The sequence below is a fragment of the Myodes glareolus genome, chromosome 10 (assembly GCF_982192425.1).
Source record: "Myodes glareolus chromosome 10, mMyoGla1.1, whole genome shotgun sequence".
Lineage (NCBI taxonomy): Eukaryota > Metazoa > Chordata > Mammalia > Rodentia > Cricetidae > Myodes > Myodes glareolus.
The window spans coordinates 65069151-65090728 of record NC_142035.1 but is presented as its reverse complement, the minus strand read 5'-3'; the positions used below and the strand labels follow the sequence as shown (position 1 = coordinate 65090728).

Below are 21578 nucleotides of genomic sequence, written 5' to 3'. Positions count from 1 at the left end.
TCACTGAAGAAAATCAGGACAGGAACTCAAGGCAGGAACCTGGAGGCAGGAGCTGTTGCAGAGGCCATGAAAGAGTGCTTCTTGCTGACTTGCTCCTCATGGCTTCTAGAGTCACAGAAGCAGGTTATGGTTTCAGTGGTTCCAAAGCACTGTTCTATTCTGTGGAGAGCTCGGTGAGGTCAGTAGGAACAGAGCTACTTCTCTGAAATAAGAGAGTTCGGGACTATGGCTATTGACCCACAGCCCCTCAATGAGTTTGTAGCCTGCCATTTTGTAGTCTGAGACTATAGCATGATTTCCACTCTGAATGACATCAGGAGCGCATCACTGGGGCCTTGGCCAGCCCATGTGCACTCTCTCTGATGGCTTCCCATTGGTCTTTTAAGATCAGTTCAACCCTGGAGCACCAATGACTTCTCAGGATACTGGGTCTCTGGTCATTTCTAGCTCCCTCAAGGGTTCCAAAGAGAGCAGTGACCAGGGGCTTGGCTTCCCACTGCGAACCAAGGTACCAGCAGAAACACTCTGAGACGAGAAGCCGGCCTCTGTCCTCTTATTCCCACATTCCTTTGTCTCTGATTGCTGCCTCATGCCAGACGGCTCAGCGTGTCCAGACTGAACCCCTGCCCGGCCGACTTTGCCTCACAACTTGGTAACACCCTGACAAGCTTACAGCTAGCTGAGTTCCATCAGTGCCCCTCGCCCCTTGCCGAGGCTGTCTGTGGAGTCATGTAGTTGGGCATCAGTGCTGGGCAATAAAGGAGAATTGTGGCGGGGCAGCCTGGTGCCAAGGAACTAGTCACCCACCTCATAAAAGGGGAGTTCCGTGAGGAAAAGTCTGGCAGGAGAAGGCATAGGCTCTTCAATACCAGTATTCAGTGGAAGGGAAGGGATCCAGCAGTTTTCACTTAGGTTACCACAAGCTGCAGGCACTAAAAATACACTGCAGCCCCGTCCTGAGTCCTCCAGTGGCTCCATCCATCACTTAGGAAGCCACCACCCGCTTTCTTTTGTTAATGTCTGGGAGACTGGAGCAACCACAAAAGCTGTTAAAGGTGGCCCGACTTCTTTTTTTTTCTCTCCCCCTCCCCTTCAGACTCTTCAGAGAAAGCTGACAGAGCAAGAGAGGCTTCGCCTCCTACAGATGTTTGAGATGAAGTGAGGGTAGAAAGGGAGGCTCCCAGCCTGCAGCTTGGGAGTTGTCCTACACACACACACACACACACACACACACACACACACACACACACGTGTGATGTGTACACACACGATTTCTCCTGAAAGACGAATGTTCTAAAATTCAGGCATATTATGAAAAGTCAATATTTCCTTAGCTAAGGAGGTATAGGCAACAGAAGAACCATTACGGATTCACAGAAAAAAAAAAAACATTATGGATTCCCAGTGTTTCCTGATGGTTGGGACCGACTTCAAGCGCACCTGCTGCCATATTGTGCAAACCCCTAATCTCCCAGTTTGAGCTGTTTCCTCCAGTCTAATGTGGGAGTGAGAAGCTTGGAAGAGAATCGAACCAGACACTCTGTGTGTTATACAAAATGCTCACCTGGATGCCATGGCTTACTCCTGAGCCTTCAATGAATATTAGCTGTTTTTCACGATGAAGTCACCATTTGCCAACAGCACGGTCCACAGAGCCAAAGTTAATCATCCTACATAGCTTTCATTCTGAAGACCACAATTCTATAGTTAAGCTTTTGAGCTATAGTGACTCAAAATAGTTGGAGCACTTTGATGGCATCTAGGAGCCCTTACCAGTTACAACCAGTTCAACCAGTATCTGAGTCTATTCTCCTCATTGTTCTCAGAGCAGTGCCCTCAAACTCAATCTCCTTGAGGATCCTACCCTCTAGTCAAAGGGGACAAAAGACGTCCAAGTGGACGAATATCTGACATAAGTGACCACTTGGTAGGGCAGGACATGAACCCATGGAGGAGGAAAGATGTGCTCACAGCATGAGGAAACAACATGGCACCCTCACTCTTCAACATGGATGCTGTAGTCTCCATCTCCTCTGGCCTATTAGTAAAACATTTAAAATAGACAGGGCTTATGTGATAAAAACTACATTCCTTAGACTTATGACTGATCACCCCAAAGTACGAAGCATTTGGGGACTGGGAAAAACAAGGGGATGATTCTATCTGTGCCCACTTGGCTTCTCCTGAATTTGCCTCGGGGCAGAACCTGGCCTGGGCAGTTTGCTTGCAGTCCTTGCACACACACACACACCTGCTCTCAGGTTCAAGCCTGGTCTCTCATAAGCTCTGCCCCACAAACACACAGGGAGATATCTGCATTGGGCGAGTCTGGCAGATTCAGGAGTGAAACTGATTGTTCAGATGTTTGGGGTTGAAAGGCATTTGTTTTCATTTCCTCATTCTTCCGCCTTCTCCCCTCACATACTAAGATCTAAAGCCCTAGGGCTCCTTCGAGACCAGAGGCTACCAGGGCCACTCGGAGGCACAAGAGAGCAGCGAAGGCAGAACCGAGGAGCCTGGGTCGCTGCATTTGGAGGCTCCGCATCTCCATGTGGTCTCAATTTGGGCTCCCAAGCAAAGTTGTTTACTTTAGAAAAGCTTTTTAGTTAACTTTTAAGGTATTTTGCTTAGACACTGCTTGCTTTTCAAAAGAAGAAAATGTCTTTTTTTTTTTCAACAAAGTGTGTTTGTTTTGGCTGTTTACTCGATTGCCAAAGTCCAGATTTTATTCTATGAATTTAATTCTTGTGAAGCCACCATGAGCCCGGCCTCTCTCAATACATGCAAAAACACAAAGAATAAAACAGAATAATTTGGACATGAGACAGTTTCTGGGAGACTTGAGAACCTGGCAGGTTTAAGAAAAGCCATTTTGAATAAGTGCTTCTAGTTCCTTCATATAACTTTGCTGAAATGAAGAATCAACTCATCGAATTATACAGAGGCCAGGCATACCTTTATACTGATTCCAGTGTGAAGTTCTATGGGCCGTCAGAGTGGAGCCCGTGTTAAGGTATCAGTAGTATTTGAAAATACAATGGTGTATCCATGTGGAGGTGGTTGACCTAGCTGAGGATGCAGAAGGCACTGGGTAAGTGACTGAGCTAAGTCTGAGAGCTCAAGCGCCTGGTTCCAGCCCAGCTGCACTTGGCTTCCAGAAGCTTCACTTACCCCTGACATCCTTTGTCCAAAGCTGTTTTGTCCTCGAGGCCTATGTGTCATTCCACAATAATGAGTACTAATTAATAAACTGTAATGAGTAATTATCATAACAGTGATTAGTGACTAATAGACAGTCACCCGCTGCCTAACGTACCTGCTTCTTAGAAGACGTCTGAGACGACTTGATGTTCAAGAGGTGATTCACTAACGGGAACTCCAGGCCCGCTTGGCTTACCAGCTAACGAGCCAAGTGGGGTTGTGTCAGGGTCTCAGGTGTGGAGAGCGTGCATGGCCATTGTTGACCCTGGTAGGCAAGGTGAACAGATGTCCGAGGCCAAACTAGGGCCAGAGAAACAATTAAGAAAATCCTAATCGGAGAAGTGTCCACAGTTAAAATGTCCAATAAATAAAGGAGAGTCACAGAAGCCTCGGGAAAGGAAAATGATGAGAACGGGTGAGCATAAGACACCCAGAAAGCGGATGTGACCCCCGCCCCAGGCTCAAGTTCTAAACAGTCTCTACCTAAGTTCAGGGTTCCAGCTAGCCTGGACTTTAAAGGGCAGCAGGGCACAGGGAAGACATGGTGAAGACAGAGTACATACCCAGCGGCAGAGTCTGGACATGAGAAATTAGCAGGGTCCAGCACTATTGTGCCGGACCACAATCCTGCTCTGTCAGCTACCCCGGGGGTGCTAAGCCCCACAACAAGCCTCGATTAGGGATTCGCAGCCCGGAAAGATAATTATTCTGCAAAGTCAGTGTCCTGACCCCCAACCCTAGTCTTTAGTATAAGACAAGGGCCTCAGTTTGGGTCAGGAAAGGTCTCCGCATCATGGCGGAGCACTCTAACATGACCTGAGCAAGTAGCAACTGCAGTAAGCAGCCACCTCCCGTTCCCTCTCTCCACCCAAGGCTGCTGTAGATAAGGAAGGAGCCTTTGTAAGCTGCTAACACAAACATTTATTTTGGACAAGAGGAACATTCTTTTCTGTTTCTGATTTTTAGCAGATACTACCATTTTAAAAAAAACAACTCTGTCCTAAGCGGGGAGTAGGAAGAACATGTGGTGTGTGTGCTGTGGGAGGGGACGCTCAAGACAAATCCTCTGCCAAGCTCTGGTGATGTTTCTCCAGCTCGCGGCTTTCCCAGCGCCACGAACATTCCCAGCTTCTTCCTTTCAGACCCGTGTAATCTCTTCCTGGCAATCGTCATTCTGTATAGGACAGCTACAGACAAAAAATGACTAGACACTTGTCACTTATCAATTCTATGCCGGGTACTACGGCTGGAGCTGGGATCTAATGTGATAGGAAATACATCAGGAAGGTATCACAGAGATGCAGGGCGGTGGGGGTGATAGGAAATACATCAGGAAGGTATCACAGAGATGCAGGGCGGTGGGGGGGGGAGGAACTCAAGCTGTGAGGTCAGAGAGGGATGACAGGCAGCACACAGCAGAACGAGGGAAACATTGCTTAACTAACCCTTTTGATTTCTCTCTTATCCATGCATGGTCATACAGGCGATTCGAGTTCATAAGTAACAGAGGACTCACACTTAAGATTGCCAGGAACCCGTCCGTCAGTAATGCTAACCAAAACTTTAACTAGGGCTAACTAGGAACATCATCCGCGGCCTAGGAAAGTTTCGGTCTCTATACATGTTGAAACAGTCTGCTGAAACACAGTCTGACAGCAATATAATGTAAACCTCACGTATAAGTGAAAATTGTCTAGCTAGTCTCACTTCAGGAAGTGAAAAAGAAGCAGGTGAAACTATGTTTTAATAGTTCATCTCAATCTATCACGGTATATCCAGATTGCTATTATTTCAACAATCTAGAGAAAGGCTGCCATTGAGGTGACTGACACTCTTTCCCCACCCTACCATCAATATGTTTTGTGTAGTTTGTATCTGGGAAGTCTGTAATTCAGCTGACCCATATGGCACATGCCTAGGAGTCACACGGGGCTGGGGACCAGTGTGTGGAACGGACAGGCATGTAGAGGAGGCTGTGTGAGTCCCCGACAGCACGGCCTCTGTAGCCTGGCTGACTGAGTTAGAATCTTGGCTCCACCAAATTGACTGCATGATCTCACGTGTCAAGCGAAGACACTAAAAATATTTAACATTTGGGGCAGAACAAGGATAAAAAGACTCAAGGCTTTTTGTGTGGATTCTGGTCAATATTAAATGTTTAATAAAAGTCAGTTGCAGTCATCATTTAATAGTGCACAGGACCCGTGCAACTTAAAACCTCACGTCAGCTGTTCTCAACCTGTGTGGGTCATGACCCCTTAGAAGCTGTGCTTCAGATACTACATTATGATTCGTAACAGTAGCAAAATTACAGTTATAAGGTGGCAACGAAAAGAAATCTGTGGTTGAGGAGGGGTCACCACAACATGAGGAACTGTATTAAAGGGCTGTGCGCAGAACTGGGAAAGTTGAGAACCACTGCTGTATGGGATTCTGAACAACACGCTCACCTGTTTGAATACTAGTAGCCCTCTCTGCAACAAGCGATAATAATGCACTTGCTAAATGTCCATTTCCTCTCCCTCGGACTCGGGTGTCAGTGAGGAAATAACCAATGGCAAGCTGAGTGGGAATGGAGGTAAATGCGCCTTGGCAACTGGCGATCTGCGGAGTGACTGAGGGGAGGATGGAGGACGGGTGTCCCGGTGGCTCCAGCCTTCTGGGCTTCTCTCCTCTTAGGACCCATGAGGTGGGATAGATATTTTTGTTTATATAAATGACAGATGCTATACTAAGGAGCATTTTATAACCCTCTGCCCTCGTGAAATAAAGACCACCCTGGAAATATATGTGTACTGAAGGCCTGTGCCGTGTGAGAAAGGAAGAAAAGGGGAAACAAAGCTGCAGCTTTCAGATCCGCTCTGGTCTTGCACCAGAGCGAAGAACTTTACCTCGGAAGACTTAAATTTCTACAAAATGAGGCCAGAGGACGGGAGGTTCCCGAAGGTCCCACCCTGTCCTTTGATTCTGTCTAATGCCCGTTTGTTTGCGTGTGTCACTTCTCCTCTCATATTCACAACAGCCCCAGGCACCAGGGCGAGGAATGTTCTGGTGAGCTTCAGGCAGCAGCTTAAGTATTCTTTCTGCTATGCTGTTGAGGTGTTTGCCAGCTGAACAGTAAATATGGCTGATGTCATTGGTTATGATGGCCTTCAGATATGCCCTGTTGTCAGGCCGAGTCAGGGGGCGACCATTTGATAAGAAGCAACGTTACAGCTTGCTGGGGCCATGGGGAACTGAAGCTGGAGCCGGCACAGCAAGCTCAGGGATAGGGTCGTCTTCTCTTGTGTCTTCATTTAAAACCTGTTTTTTTTCCTCTCCACAGCTTGACTCCTCAATACCGCCAGCTCGGTCATCAGTGGGGTCACATGAGTTATTGACGAACAATCCTCACCAGTCCTAGATGCCCAGTGCACCAAACCCAAGCTCTTGGGAGACCTAGGGCTCAGAAATCTCCCATCTTAGAGTTCTGGAAGTTTTTGAAGAAGCATTATGTAGAAAGACCACAGTTTTAGGTAGACCCGGAAGTGCTCCTGTCTCCTAACAGGAAATCGGGTAGCGCAGTACTGGTAAGTCTGGAGTAACAGTGAGAACGTACCCTCATCACAAAGAACACCTACAGGAGGTTCCATCTGTGTGGAGTCACGTGACAGGAAGTCCGTGGACAGAAGTTAGAATAGTGAGTGCTCTTGGGGACCTGGGGTAGGGGAGAAGGGTTGGGGAAAGCACAGGGATGGGGGGTTGACAAAGGGGACAGGGTTTCTTTCTGGGATGACAAAAAGATCATAAAATGGATTGTTGTGATATGAGTATGTTGAAAACCATGAAACTGTGTACGAGGTAAAAGACTTCCTTACAGCTGCCCCATCCGTGTGACAGAACACTCGCAAATGTGTCAGGCCTTATCCTGATCACTGCCAGGTTAATTACAAATGTAACCAATGGTGTCCTATGCATGCAAAGAGCTCTCGGACTCTTCACCACACCGCCCATCTCATGGCCACTTCCTAATCTCCGCCTACTGGCCAGAGCCATGATTCCACTCTGAGCCAAGGGCACCACCTGGTGGCCATTACACAATTTCAGCTCTTCCAGAGTTTCACCGCAGGATCCTTCTCGATATAATAAAATCCTTAGAAGAACTTCTGTTACAAATATGAACGTGCAAACACATGACAGACAATACGAAAGTGCCAGGCACAGCTACAGCTAATGAAAAAGAAATATGTCATGAGCCAGTTGTTGGCGCACACCCTTAATCGCAGCACTTGGGAGCCAGAGACAAGAGGATCTCTGTGAGTTCGAGGCCAGCCTGGTCTACAAGAGCTAGTTCCAGGACAGGCTCCAAGGCTACAGAGAAACCCTGTCTCGAAAAACAAAACAAAAAGAAGAAAGAAAAAAAGAGAGAAGGAAAGAAGGAAGGAAAGAAGGAAGAAGAAAGAAAGAGAAATGTGTTGTGTTGAACACATCAAAGAATAAGAAAAACAAATACATGTGACACACGGAAGGAAAGAGGTTAAGGTTCATAGATCATGAAATGAAAACTAATCAAGACAGTAAGATGTCACTTTTATCTGTCAAAGGAGTTCTTAAAGGGTCATGCTCATTGTAAACAAGTGGAAAAACTGCCCATGAAGAAAGGAAGAAGGGAGAGGTGAGGGAGAGAGAACGGAAGGGAGGAAGGGAAGGAGGGAGGGAGGGAGGAAGGAAGGAGACTGAGGGAAAGAGAAACACTACATATATTGGTTAAACAGTTGAGAACAATCTGACAGTAATTAGGAAACTGAAAATTAAAATATACAACTATCTTGGCCGAATTATTCTTTTCTCAGAAATGTACGCCCTAGGGAATTTATCAAGAGTCTGCATAAAGGTCGTGTGCATATATATGCACTGAGGAAGTATGAGGATAACAAATTGGAAAATCTCTAAATGTCCACCACTTGAGGAATGTCTCCACTGTGTATATAATGAGTATAATGCAGTTGCTAAAAATAATGACATTGACTTGTTAGGATAGAGAAAAATATTTTGCTGTAATATTAACTACAAAAATACACATACTATTTTTGAAAGCTGGAAAGAGTGCTCAGTGGTTAAGAGCACTTACTGTTTGTGCAGAGGGCCTGAGTTCAGTTCCTGGCACACACAACAGGAAGCTTACAACCCAACCTTCTGTAATGCCTGCTGGAGGAGATCTGACCCAGTCTTCTGGCCACTACACTCGTGTGCACATACCCTACCCCTCACACACACACACACACACACACACACACACACACACACACACACAATTTTAAAACCTTTATTTGAAGTGTTAGGGGTTTTCTTCTTCTTTTTTTATTGTTGTTTATTGAGCTCTACATTTTTCTCTGCTCCCCTCCCTGCCTCTCCCCTCCCACCTTCAATTCTTCCCCAAGGTCCCCATGCTCCCAGGAGATCTTGTCTTTTTCTACTTTCTACTTCCCATGTAGATTAGATCTATGTAAGTTTCTCTTAGTGTCTGCATTGTTGTCTAAGTTCTCTGGGATTATGGTGTGTAGGCTGGTTTTCTTTGCTTTATGTTTAAAAACCACCTATGAGCAAGTATATGTGATAATTGTCATTCTGTGTCTGGGTTACCTCACTCAAAATAATGTTTTCTAGCTCCATCCATTTTCCTGCAAAATTAAGACTACCCATTTTAAAGAGGAAATTACTAAAATAAGAAAGCTCTACATGCACACACACACATTTGCATGCGCGCACGCACGCACACACACACATACACACACACACACACATACACACACACACACACAGAGTCAGATGCCAAGAGTGGAAACTTCAAAGTGGTAAGACTGTAAACATATTATTTTTGTCTTAATGATTCACAATGGCTTTTAAAAATCACTTTTATGATTTTAAAAAAGTTTAAACATAATTACTGAGTTCTTAAAGTGACTTCCCAAATTTTGTTTTGAATATGCTGTGGGAAGGAAGGAGCAGAGATGGGAGGAAGAGGAGAAGGAAGGGCAAGGGGATGTGAGAGAGAGGGAGAGAGAAGAGAGAGAGAGAGAGAGAGAGAGAGAGAGAGAGAGAGAGAGAGAGATCAAGTCTCGGGAGCAGTTTCAATGAAGGTTTTAACATGCAAGGGAACGCTGAAAATCATCTGGAGATGTTTTTAGCTCTCGCTGTGGAAAAATCTACTGCCCTCTAGTGAGCAAAGGTGAGGGATGCAGGCCATCAACAGAAAATTTTCCTTCTGCTCTAGAGACTCAAATCTGCATCCCCTGCCCTTGAACTGTCTATTCTTGGCACGCTGCTCATTTACTTCTGTTGTAAAACAGAAACATCCACCTAGGGCTTATGAGGCCAAACCTGTAACATCCAAAGTACACAGTAGACCCCAAACGAGGATTATGTCCTTCCCACTAGACCATTTCCTTTTGGTTGAGTAGTTTACAGATTTCTTTTCATGGAGTCTCTAGCCATTTCAAATATTTAAAAAACACAAACACACCATGTGTGTGCCCAGCACCTGTGGAGGCCAGAGAGGGCATCAGATCCTCAGGACTAGGTCTAGAGATGGTGTTGAGCCACCACATGGGCGCTCAGAACTGAACCCTGGTCCCCTGAAAGAGCAGCAAGAGCTCGTGAGCACTGAGCCATCTCTCCAACCCCCCTCAACATATTTTTAAAGTTAGATAAGTGCTACAATATTTCCCTTCAGATTTTAGAGCTTTAAGATTAGATAGGGGTGTGGAGAGATGGCTCAGCTGTTAAGAGCACTGACTGCTGTTCCAGAGGACCTGGGTTCAATTCCCAGCACCCGCACGACAGCTCACAACTGTCTGTACCTTCTTCTGCCGAGGGAATCTGACACTTTCACAGACATGCAGGCCAAACATCAACGCACATAAGAAAAATAAATCAGTGTTTTTTTTTAAAAAAAAAAAAAAGTTTGGGTAGAAATGATGAAAAAGAAATCACGATTCTACGCTACTATTTAGCAAAAACTCACAGAGGCATCGATCCCGTGCACAGAGGGCCATGCAAACAAAAGGCTGGTCCCCCACTTTACAAGATGTGCCCCACGGTCAGAAGGCTGCAGAGTATCAGAGAGGCACTAGAGGACATGAGTGTCAGTGTCACAGCGCATCTCCTATCATCCACAAAAGCTGCACAGCGACAGCTGAGCCGTGATAGCACACGCCTTTCGTCCCAGCACTTGGGAGGCAGAGGCAGGTGGACCTCTGTGAGTTCAAGGCCAGCCTGGTCTACAAAGCAAGTTCCAGGACAGCCAGGACTGCCTTGAGAAAAAAACAAAAAGGGCGTATGTAAGATGTAAGTCTTCTGGGACCCAGCCAGCAACTTAGTTTGCTTGTGCTTGTGTCTTTGCTGGACAAACTCTATGGATCTGCTTCTAGACATGGAAGGTAATCTACTGAAAAGCCGAGCTCGGGATCCAAGTGCTCGCCCATTCTTACTAATCCCTCATCAGAACAGCACTGGTACCGCCCAAACAGAGCAGGGTAGACTCCGTTGGCCGTCACTCAGACTCTCACACGTCCAGTGCCCTCCCTGAAGACGAAGGAGGAGATCCAGCTGCCTCACAGCACAGGCATCCTGAGGCAGGGGCATGAGAAGCAAGGCTCAGGAGCGGGATAAAGAGGCCAGTGACTCGGGGCTGACACATTACTGTAGCTGCTGCTCGCAATCTGGCCAGCTGGGAGAGAGCTGACCACTCCCTGCCTCCAGGCACTTCTGACTGGTTCACGGTCCAGACCCCAAGGCACCAAAACTCTGCCTGTAAAAAAAGCCAGAGGCACTTACCAGGCTCCAGTATGCTGTATACAGACCTAGTTAAATGAGAGCCGATGCCAACAGTCCTGTTCACTGACCACGCATTAAAAGCAAGAGCCTTACAGTATTAGTGCAATGTGTCATTTTCTGTCAAATAACGGCTCTTCCCTTCCTTTCTTTGTAAACACTTTGAGACAATAGCACCTGCACCGCTGCCATGTTTTTACACACTTCAGTGACCAAGAACTATGCAGGCTCTGGACAGACTCAACAAATGGTCCCTCCCATCATCTGCTGAAGGCCTGGAAATGTGGAGAGAAGGAAAGAGACAAGAGAAGAGACACGCTGGTTGGGTTCAGGAGACAGGCCCCGCTCCGTGGTTTACAGCAAAGGAATTCTTCCCAGAAGGCCCGTCCATTCCTGCCGCTTGGAGGGAAAACGTTAGTCATTCACGTTTATCCAAACTACGCAGCGCCTGCTGGCACAAGCCTTCTGAGCTGTTTTATTAGGAGGATGGCATTATGAAGGTCTCCTGGGCCTTCCTCTGCAAGGTGGACCAGTAGCCTAGACTGGCTGTCCCCGCTGCCTCATGCAAAGAAAAAGTAGGACAATTTCCTGGCAGAGAATGATTACCAGTTCCCAAGTCCCCTCCTGGGAAAACTCCTCGGTCCAGTCCTCTCAGCCTTAGGTAAATGTCACTCTGTCTTGGTCAGATCTCTTTCCCGTAGGTTGAATGCCCCTCCCCTATCTGTGTGCTGGGGATATTCTAAAATGCTGTAAGGAGTCTGTACGTCCTCCTGGAGGGCGGGAGGGTGTGATCAAATGGGTCACCTGGACGAGGCACAGGCTCATGTCACAGAGCTTTTGGCCTCTGCTGAGTAACGGGTAAATTGCAAGCCGAAGAGACATCAGTTGGCCAGACATCTGCTGCCCTTCCAATGGCGCTGGTGAGCTCTAGGCACGGATTTGTCCAACACGAGCAGAAATATATAGACTGTCCTCTAGCCAGAACCACTGACCATGACTGCTGTCACCATGGAGGAGATATCTACATGTCCGCAATGAGAGGCTTAAGGGACGCCTTGCCAGCAAGCACAAGACGGACTACGAGAGATACAGGAGTTTCCCTGGGCAATAGAGACCACCTGCCACAGTTTCCAGTTGTTCTGACACAAACCAACCTGTTGACAGTCTCAAGAGTGCCCAACCTTCCCTGCTACCCACACCCCACAACCAATCATGGACACAATGGCTAATTTTTTTTTTCCCTTCGTCTACTCAAACCCAAGTTTCCATGATATACATCCTCAGAGATGTTCAGCTTTGATTATGAGGATGACGATTCCAGCAGCAGCTTCCCTGATTCCCTGTCCCCAATAGACCCGTTTCTATAATAATTCACATACGCAGGGCTCTCAGCTTCTAGCCCAGTACACCACAGACACGCATTCCACTGTTTATGCTCCATCCCCTATCTCATTTTCAGGCTCCTGAGAGCAGGACTGCAGGTCCCAGCAGGAGAAGTCCACGAGCCTGTTCCTTCTCTTTGCCATGTCTCCGTTAGCCAGCCCACTTGACTGACTGGCGGGAGGTGCTGAGTGAAAACATGCCCCATGGCTCCATATCTTTCTTATCCCTGTGGATACCTCCAGACTGAAGAGCAATGGGAACTGCTCTGGGCATAGGAAGGAACACAGCAACCAGAACCTGTCCTGACCCGTGTATTCTAGAAAACTGCTAGATTCCTTCAGTTAGAGTTGACCCTTCACAAAGAGGCTAAAAGAATGGTGATGTCTGATTTGTGGTTGGTTTACAAATTAGGACAGTATGCACAGGTTGTGAAAGCCATGAGGGCCAGAGTTCCCAGCACAATGTACAGGCTTGGTAATTATTTGTTGAACGGACACAGTCAGGGGACACCCTGATGGGAAGTGTAAATGGCCAGAGAGGTCAGCAAGCGGACCGTCTGCTTCCAGTTCACTGCCGGCCAGATCTCTGATTCACCCTCACATCTGTCTTTCACCAGCCCCTCCGATGGGCATCTGTGACGTGTTTCACTTTTGGCTCGGCATCCGCTGAAATGCTCGTAAAGTCACGAGAGCAAGAGATGGTAAAGCAAATCCGAGTGGGAAAAGTTGCTGCTCGGGATCTTCACCAAGCACTTCTCCGCCCTACAGCCCCATGATCCCAACTCCTTTGTGTCCACCGGTGGGGTGCAGATGAGGCCAGTGGAACTGATCCCTCCAAAGATCACTAGGCAAGAGTGGTTTTTCTCAGGCCCGCGCTTAGCAGGACACAGAGAACTGGAAGATGGGATCAGCTTTCAAACCTCAAGCAGCTGCAAAGAAATACGGGAGGACAAAAGAAGTAACAAGCGTAAGAAAGATGCTTGGAGAGATGGGGATGGAGCCCAGGGTGGAACATTTGCCCAGCAAGGGCAATGGCCTGGGTTTGATCTCTAGCATCACTAAACAAGTGTTTGGTCATGTTTTGTGTTTGTGTAACAGGTTTACATCTTTCAAAGTGCCTTGATGTACCTTAATTTAGCTGTCACATCAACCCTGCGAGATGGACCAGAGATGGACCAGGCAGCTGATCTCCGTTTGTGCGCTGAGAAAATAAACTGTATGGTATAGAGACATCTGCCTTGCTTCATGACTCATTCGAATGTGAACTGAAACGGTCGGGCCCGTCTCAGCGTCCATCCTGCTAGCTGCACAATCCATCCTCTCCCTACTACCTGTGGTGGTTTGAAAGGAAATGTCTCCCAAATGGAGCAGCACAGTGGTGCGGCCTTGTTGGAGTAGATGTGGTCTTGTTGGAAGAAGTGTGTCACTGTGGAGGCAGGCCTTGAAGTCTCATAGATGCTCAAGCCACGCCCAGTGAGACAGACCCCTTGCCTGTGAGTCAAGACGGAAGAACTCTCAGCTCCTCCTCCAGCACCATGTCTGCCTGCATGCTGCCTTGCTTCCCACCATGGTGACAATGGACTAACCCTCGGAACTGTAAGCCACCACAATTAAATGCTTTCCTTTCTAAGAGTTGCCATGGTCACAGTGTCTCTTCACAGCAGTAGAAACCCTAACTGAGACACTCTCTAAACCCAAAGTCCACATGCCTCTGCCTCCACTGAAAACCACATGACACATAGTGGTCAACGTGCATGCTCCTATGTAATTGCCATGCCTAACTGTGACCTGCTAAACCCAGCCCGCTTCACTCACTCTTTATGGACCGGGGTGGCCAAGACGTTTGGGCCAATTTGTTCCAAGAGGGAAGCTTGTCAGAACATTCACTTCCTATAGCCTCAGGTCCCTGAAATGCCAGCCACCCAAATCCACATGTGCCTTACCGTAATGCCCGGCACCGTTACAGTTTCTCACCAACTAACCCAGGGTTATACCAGTCTGCAGGGACAGATGTATTCAAACACAACACAGCTGGCTTGCCAACCAACTTATAAGGCTCAAGCCATTGTGGATACCCTCACACAGTTTCAGTCTTTAGGATGATTGTATCAAAAGAGACAGGTTACAGGAAAGCAGTTTTGCAAACCGTAAACGTCACGTAAAATTTAGTTATTGCTCTTCCGTTTCCTACAGGTACATAATCCACTTGGTCAATTATCTGTGGAAAATCATTCATTGCAGCTTCCCAGGTGACTCATCGGGCTTCTCATTGGCTGGGTCTCGTTCCAGGTGGCATGAATCAGAGGCCCCGACACGGGGTTCTAGTTTAGACACCAAGGCCTTTGCACAGACACAGGTTCTGGACAGATGTGCCTGGTCGGAAAACCCTCAGGAGCCAAGGTTCACAAGAAACCAAGAAGCCTCCTGGGTTAGGCCCACACTACAGGAAAGAGGAAAGCGTCTTAGCCTGCCAAGCCTGAGGTCATGGCTCACAAGGAGATGGGAAGGGAGGGATGTGTTGTCCTTTATGCTTAATGCTTAGATTTTCTCCCTGCCAAACTCTCATGTGAACCACATGGAAAGTGGGAAGGAAGAAAAAGGGTTAGGAAAAAATATATATGTTTTTAAAGCCTCATTAGGATTTAGAGGCAATAAAATACACTGTGGCTCAGACTATTGTCCCAGAAATAGAATGGGTGTGTGGTCTAAATTCTGTTTGTCCCCCACCAGAATCCCAAACATTGGGTACTTTGTATTCAGAAGAATGAGATAGAACGTAGAACTTTCAAGAAGCAGGGTCTAGCTCAGGCCCTGAACCCACAGATGGACACTTGGTGAACTACCCACTCAGTAATATGTTGAAGTCTAAACCCCTCAGCCGTGTGAGGACACTACAAGGAGGCCGCAGCCTGTGAAGCGTGAAGCAGGTTCTCATCCCACACCTCAGCCAGTGCCTGCTCCACACTCTCCAGAGCCCTGAGCAGAAGCACAAGACACCCATCTGGCGGATTCCTGTCAGTGCACACCACACAGACCGTGACGAGCTGGGCCCCGGGTAAACAACGTCCGTAAGTTAGCAGCAGTTGTGAGTAAAACTCACCTCGCTGCTGCTGCAGCTGCTGCTGCTTTTCTATGCCCATCTTTGACAACCATAGCGGCTGTTTTGTGTCAGCCTGGCACAAGCTGGCGTTATCCGAAAGGAGGGAGACCCAATTGAGAATGGTCCTCTCTTCCAGAGGTCCTGAGTTCAATTCCCAGCAACCACACGGTGGCTCACAGCCATCTATAATGAGATCTGGTGCCCTCTTCTGGCATGCAAGCATACATGGAAGGATTGTTGGATACATACTAAATAAATAAATTTTTTTAAAAAAAAAAGATCCCACCCGCCCTAGGGCATTTCCTTAATTAGTGATTGGTGGGGGAAGGCCCAGGCCTTTGTGAGAGGCATGATGCCTGGGTGGGGGGTCCTGGATCCTATAAGAAAGCAGGCTGAGCAAGCCAGTAAGCAGTGTTCTTCCATGCATGGCCTCTGCATCAGCTCCTGCCTCTGGGTTCCTGTCCTGTTTTGGTTCCTAGCCTGGCTTCCCCAGTGACAGACTACAATGTCAAAGTGTAAGCCAAAGAAATCCTTTCCTCCCCAGCTTACTTTTGGTCATGGTGTTTCACAGCAAAAGTAACCCCGACTAAGACAACATCATAAGAAAATGGTAACTTTTTAGGGAATGAACTAAGATTTTATATTGTTTAAACTTTGCATGATTCAAGCATAAGCCCGGTTGAAGACAGTGATAATTTTTGCTTACTTATGAAAGTGCAAAAATCCTTGTTGACAACTACTGAGTTTACTACTTCAAATTTGTGACTTTGCTTTTGAGACAAGGTTGCACTATGTACCCAGTCTGACTGGGAACTTACTACATAAAGCAGACTGTCCTCAAATTCATGGTCCTGCTGCCTCTACCCAATTTTCCAGTGCTGGGATTACATGTGTATGTGCTGCGACATCTGGCTTGTATCTGTATTCCTTAGCAAAGTGTTTTATTGAGGTCATCCATATTTCTCTACATTTTGTGCACACAGTAAGACCAGTAAGACTGTATTTTTATTGCACTGTTGCAAGGACATAAAATGTTTATTAAGATTGGTTTTCCTGGGTTTGGAGAGATGGCTCAGTGGTTAAGAGCACCGACTGCTCTTCCAGAGGACCTGGATTCAATTCCCAGCACCCACATGGCCGCTCCTGCCTGTCTGTAACAGGCTATAATTGTCTGTAACATGGTTCCAGGGACTCATGGCAAAATACGAATGCACTTTAAAAAAGAAGAAGAAGAAAGAAGAAGAAGAAGAAGAAGAAGAAGAAGAAGAAGAAGAAGAAGAAGAAGAAGAAGAAGAAGAAGAAGAAGAAGAAGAAGAAGAAGACCTTGCCTGACTTTCATCCTCAACTCTTTCTCTACACCGGTCCCTGGCAATTAGTACTTAAATTACTTTGAATCTCTTATATCTGAAAATAATGACCTTAAAAGAAAATCTTCCTCTTAGCTGCAGGCGGTGGCAGATACTTTTAATCCTAGCACTTGGGAGGCAGAGATGGATCTGTGAGTTCAAGGTCTGTCTGGTCTACAGAGCAAGTGCCAGAACAGGCTCCAAAATTACACAGAGAAACCCTGTCTTGAAAAACCAAAATAAAATAAAAAATAAAAATCTTCCCCAGTTCTGTGTCACAACCCTCCCAGTCCTTCCACCATTCTCTGACTTGACCAGACCATTCTAGGGACAAAGGGGTTTTTTTTTCCTAATAATTTATTTAGCTTTATTTTATGTGCGCTGGCGTGAAGCTATCAGATCCCCTAGAACTGGGGCTACAAACAGTTATGAGCTGCCACACGGGTGCTGAGACTTGAACCTCTGGAAGAGTAGGGAGTCATTTCTCCAGTCCAGGATAAGATTTCTACCATCTGCCCTCTTCCGCCTTTCCCCATTATTGTCTCAATCCACTGCAGTGTAGGTTCGCCCAGGCCCCTGATTCCTCACAGAACTGCCTCTGTCCAAGGCTCTAAGAATCTCCATCTGCTCATACATAGTTCCCCGAAGACACAGCGGTTTCCTCTTCTTCTGGTCTTCCTTTTGCTTCGTCTTTCTGACCAGCCTCTGTTTGCTTTTTCTCCCATCCTCCTTCCGTGTTTTTAAAATTCCAAGCAAGCCAGGCAAAGGCCCTCCTATGGAGCTACTTCCCCATGGGTCCCTTTACAGAACTCTTGTCTACCTGGCCTTTCTCTGATGAACATTTCAGGACTTCGAAGCGGGTGTTCTGTCTCCTCATGTGATGTTTACCGAGACACCTCATTCCGGCCACAGCCTCAGCCACTCCTAACTCCAAAATGCCCTCCTTCACCCAGACATCTCTCTTGCCATACGCACATCCTAAGTACCACCTTTGCACCTCTCCCCAGATGCCCTGGACTGCCTTAAAGACAAACAACCATCTTTATCCTCCCATTATCCAGACGGCTGGTCTACACAGGAAGCTTAAAATAATTTTTCCAGGGTCTTTTAAAAGAGTAGTGTGTGTAATCTCAAAACAGCTTCAAAGAATGAAGGCCAACGAAGTGAGTGGCAAACCCATGTTCTCATGGATTCTTCTAAAATGGGGATAACCTAGAAACAGACTTTAGTCAAGGTAATTAGGTCAAGAGACAGCCCTATTTCTTCTTTCTCTAATGCAGAGAGAGACTCTCCAGAAGCAAACCGAGGCCCCTCTTGGGCCCTTCCATGCTTACTCCCCGCCTTCCTCCAGCCTTTGATCGGGAAGCAAACACTGCCACTCTGTGGCAGGGTGGAGGTACTGCAGCTCCTTTATTGAGCAAGGTTGGCCCAGGGTAGTAGGCTCCTTAAAACCTGCGTATCTTTTCAAGAACGCCACCTTAAGAAGGACTTTCCCTCCAATTTGATATAATTTTTTAAAGTTTCAGCTCTGTTTATCCTGAAAAATTAAAGTTCCAAAAGTCAGTATTTTTAAAAAGAATTTTTTTGATATTTTTTCTGTTTGGCAATATAAATATAAATTATTTAGAACCATCAAATGCTAATAGCTATACATATCTGTCTTCATGGTTTAAAACCCAATGATATCACAGTGCTACGTATCCAGTGGCTTAAAGTGTGGGGGAAAGAAACAGCTGACATATTAGTAAAACAGTTTGTGGTTGTTTGGGTTTTTATTTTTAACCCGAGGCTCTTAGTATTCTGGGAGCTACACTATCTGCCATGGTTTGATACACCTCGATTCACTGAGAGTGTCAGTGAGCAGAGGCAGCCCCTGCTCCTCAAAGGCCTCCACCTTAGCAAAGGGCTCTCTGGGTCTGTCCTTGGGACAGCCGCTAACTGTCCTTGCTTCTGAGGGCAAAATGAGAAGGGAAGTGTTGAACCCAGGAGAAGCTCAAGGTCATCCTTGGCTGCGGGAGGTATTCACGGCCAGGGTGGGCTATATGAGCTCCTGCCTCAAACACCCAACAAAGACGGACAAACCAACAAAGCCCACAAGCTGCTGCTAACACAGAGAGGAGGCGTCTTGCGATGCTCTTAATAACAGCTCTCGTGCCTGCCCGCGAAGGGAGCCTCTTTCATCCACAAGACATCACGCTGCAGAGAAGTTACGGAGAACACACACAGCAAGGAAGGAGGGTGGACACAGCACAGGCTCTGTTTCGGCGCCACCGGAGCTCATGCTGTCCTATACACAGGGCCACTTTCTAGCCGTCTCTACTCTGTCCTCTTGCCTTGCTTTTGGCCAAGATTTTATACAAGATGCTCCTACTCGGCTGTTTTTAAGGTACCTGCAGAGATGTACTTAAGCTAAATAGAAACGAAGAAATTAAATAACTTGTTAGAAGACGACACCACCAATAAGTGCTGGAGTTAGCATTTAATCCGGGGAGCTTTTGTAATGGCGTTTACTAATAATAACCACATGAACTATGTATTGAAATTTACACAAGAATACGTGTACTGTGTATGTTCTGTATTAAAAACTGTGGGGAGGGCACCTTTAACTGATTCTTTCCGAGGCTGTTAGAGAACGGAAGGAGCTATTCCACACGGCACGAGTCGCTCTCCGAGCACACAGTACACACAGACGGATGAGCTGAAACAATGATATAGTGACATGAACAGGATTCAGGCCATCCAATAAAAGCCCTGGAGGGACTGGGAAAAACTCAGGAGTCGCATTAAGTTTCTTTTCTCCCGCCATCTTTGGACTATTTCCTGCCAGTTTCACCTCGGCTAGAAGAGGTAGAATTCTAAAATGGCTTCAAGATTCTTATCTGCTGCGCAGATAAGTGCGCAGGAGCCTCTGCCTTTGCGCACGGAGGAGACTGGAGTCAACTTTGCTATCCTCTTAGATAACAAAGGTGTTGGGAAAGCCATTCCCATGGTTCTGTTGCATAACCCTTACCAGACTAAAGGGGCTTCTCGTGGAGAAGTAAAGTGGTACAAAGAACATTCTTGTTCAGGATATTGTGTTCATGGTGAGACAGCACACTGCCCTAGGGTGGCCCCTCGGAGCTGAAAGGGACCCAGGTGACAGCCATCAAGCAAAAGGGACCTTCAGTTGACAACTGCATGGAAACGAAGTCTGGCGGTCACTCTCATGAGCTGAAAGGCTCCCACATCAGTTTGGTTGCATTGCTAGTCAAGACTCTGAACGGAGTGAGACAGCCATGCTGTGACTGACCAGGGAGACAAGGAGTGTCTATTAAATGGCTAGTGCTGTAGTAATTCATTGCAGAGCGAGTCAATGGAGGCACATAGCAACAGTCGTCCCTTAGGGAAGAGTTGACTTCGCTAGGACAAGTCATTACCTCAACGATGATGATGGGCCCGCATTAACTCCGACTCATTGTAACCCATGCTCCTTTATTCCTCCCTGTGGATTTCCTACACAAACATTACTTCTAAGAAGCATTTCATTATAGTCTCTCTCTCTCTCTCTCTCTCTCTCTCTCTCTCTCTCTCTCACACACACACACACACACACACATGCACACGCACCATTCCTGAAAAGTCTCCTCTCTTTGTTCCATGGAAGCAGTGTGCATCAGGATACACTGGAGTGCCTTTTGGCTGGCTCCCTTCTCCCAGGTAGCCTGGGTCATTTAGGGCAGAGTAGCCCCGGCGTCCTGCACAATGGCAGACACACAGTTGGATACTGAATGGATAAAACGAGGCCCTGCACAGACAAGGCTTAGGGTAGCAGGAAGAACCCTCTCCATGACAACAGCAGAGTGATAAACCATGCACGTCACGGGTGGAGAAAAGGCACGTATTTACCATCTCAAAAACAGAGCACTGAATAAACAGGAACAGGTGGCTGGTGCCAGGAAGGGTTTAGCGTCTCCGCAAAAGAATAACGGCAAGGGGTTCTATCTGATGTATTTTGCTACAAGTCATTTGCTACAGTTGCATGCTTGAAGATTCAGATTATTTGGGTTAATCTACTCCTGAAATCAAATGTCAACCAAAATACACAGCAATTTCAATGGCTCGGAGTGATGGGCAACAAGACAGAAATGGGAACCATGTAGCAACACTGCCGGCAGCATTCATGGACCCCTGGAGCAGGTAGCACTGTAAGCTAATCCCAGCAGGGGAAATCATGCACCGTCTATCCGTCAGAAGCAGCACGTGCCAGGTGCAACATGGAGAGACTCCAAAGAGAGAATTCATATTTTTCTCTGACATCCCTTGCCCACTCCCAAGAGGAAGACTCTTTTGATATATAAGTAAACAGCAAACAAAGGAAACGCAGCTTTCAATTTCACGTTTTCTAAGAACATGACCAGGACCTTGGAAAACTGGAAAAACTCCCAAGAGAGGTAGTCTTGCCATCCTCGTGGATGTGTTATGTAGGTATCACTGTGCAGAACGCAAAGGGAGGGAGGGCGGGGGATAGCGTAGCCCCCAGGGTGCTTGCTTAGGAAGTGGCCCACAGCCCCAGCTTCCAGCCTCAGCTTCTCAGAAAGTTGCGGCCTCACCCCCAGTCTTAGCACCTGGGAGATAAAGGCAAGAGGATAAGGAGCTCAAGGTCGTCCTTGGTCACCAAGGGAGAGGTGAGCCTGGTCTACACCAGACTGCCGAAAACAACAGCAACAACAACAACAACAACAACAAAAACAAAAAACA

The 21578-nt window shown here is 47.0% G+C and overlaps 1 protein-coding gene across 3 annotated transcripts in view; it reads right to left on the bottom strand.

Moving 5' to 3' along the window:
- Positions 1-21578, bottom strand: part of Scg5 (secretogranin V) — a 44618-nt gene that overhangs the window by 20969 nt on the left and 2071 nt on the right. The gene's annotated exons all lie outside the window — the stretch shown is intronic.